General features: G+C 37.6%; 1 non-coding gene across 1 annotated transcript; it reads right to left on the bottom strand.

Moving 5' to 3' along the window:
- Positions 1–534: 534 nt before the first annotated feature.
- LOC145275024 (U1 spliceosomal RNA) lies at positions 535–696 on the bottom strand. Its single transcript, XR_013867039.1, has one exon. It is a non-coding gene; the product is annotated as a U1 spliceosomal RNA (small nuclear RNA).
- Between the last annotated feature and the right edge of the window lie 1,098 nt (positions 697–1,794).

The following is a 1,794-nucleotide window of genomic DNA, read 5'->3' as shown; positions in this document are numbered from 1 at the left end:
GACATAAAACTTAATGATTTTATAAAAAAATTTAAAAAAATAATAATAAAAACAAACGTATTATTTTTAATTTTATCATTAATATTGTGTAGAAATAACTTGGACGTGCTGCAGTCCGACAGCTCCATGCACGAGCCGCCACTGCAAATGTTAAACAAAAATCAATAATTAGGCACAAATCCCATTCACAAAATGGAGGAGAGGCTGTGTACTTATTTATTTGTTAAAGGCTTTTCCATAGCTAAAGTTTTTACTCGTAACAATCACTCCAGGGACTGTCCTATTTACTTAAATCAAATCAATGATTTTTATATAACAGAAAAGATTATGTTCAATGCAAACGTTACTGAACGTTGGAATAGAAGTGGATGATAAACTGATCTGGAAAACTCGGTTGTTTTGTGGCGCGTACAGAGATGGGCGATTGGAGAAAAGGGAAACTATCAGTGAGAGTTGTAGACTTACGGAGCGGAATTATGTCGTTTACTTATCAGTAGAAGGATTAGAGAAGAATATCTGATATTGATTGAATTATCGGGGTGAGCGCGTACGCAGACCCCACACTTAAAAATAATGCACCCGAATCCTCCACATTTGGGACGATCGCAAAAGTCAACCAAACCGCAGTGCAATGGAAGGGTCTCACTCTGGAAGAACGACCTTATTGATCGCCGTAACCTCGATGCCAGGTAGTATTTATTTGCTCCCCCACCAAGCAAATTAGGCACAAGTCCGATTTTTAAAGTGAGGAGTGAAGGGGAAATGGGAACTGGGTAGGTACAATTGGTATGAAAGGTTGCCCCTACATTGACCAAGGTCTTGCTGGTCTTTGCTTGACACTTGTTGCCCAGGCCCCGAAGGGCGAGGGTCAGGTAAGTATCATTTTTTTTGTATTATGTGCACTGTTTTTATATCGCACTTATATATTAACCACCGACAGACATTAATAACTTGAGCTATGACAACAGCGTATTATTTTCATTGTTTTGAGTCTCGAGTATATATCCAAAACAGTTAATCAACAGAGAACCGCATCACTTTTATAAAAGCATATAAGATATCAACGAATACACACTCGAGAGTCAAAATTTTTTTTTTATAATTGCATCAGCAGTGAGATATCTATTGCATCGATAGAAGGATCCAGCCATTTTCCCAGCGACCTTTGGTAGGGAATGTTCAATAAATAAGCCTAGACGAGGGCAAGAGATTGCAATGTTTAAAATTAAAGAGAAATGGCCCCATTATATATATATATATATATATATATATATATATATATATATATATATATATATATATATATATATGGGCGGAAGTCTCTCGAGAGCTCTTTCAGCTATCATCTCATCAGGAGAAAATCGATAGCGTAAAAATAATAATATTATGTCGAAAATTAAGAGTTCTGATGGGGAACTATTGAATGTGCCAAAAATTACGGGGACACTAAAATAAAGTGTATTAACGTTTAAAAAACGATTAAAATATTGGCACAACGAGGGGGGACAGAGAAAAGATTCCCATTTCCCCAAAGAGAAACAATGTGTTAGATGTTTCTTTCTGCCGGCACAAAGAAGGTTTCCGCACTACAATAGAGACAGACTCCAAAATCTTTATATGGTTTCTGGAGTCCGCTCTATGTAGCACCACAAACCATTCTATTTATATCTATCGGCACAGCACGGGTTGTCAACCAAATGCTGGCCAATAGCAGAGTCCAAGGCTGCAGAAGGATGGATACTACCCGACCCCATCCTCCCTTGTCTAATCTTCGATGGAACATGCTGGTTTATG

The sequence above is a fragment of the Euprymna scolopes genome, unplaced genomic scaffold (genome assembly GCF_053919585.1).
Source record: "Euprymna scolopes isolate OS-2025 unplaced genomic scaffold, ASM5391958v1 sca55, whole genome shotgun sequence".
NCBI classification, from domain to species: domain Eukaryota; kingdom Metazoa; phylum Mollusca; class Cephalopoda; order Sepiida; family Sepiolidae; genus Euprymna; species Euprymna scolopes.
Note: the sequence above shows the minus strand (reverse complement) of the source record. Positions and strands in the feature narration are given on the sequence as shown.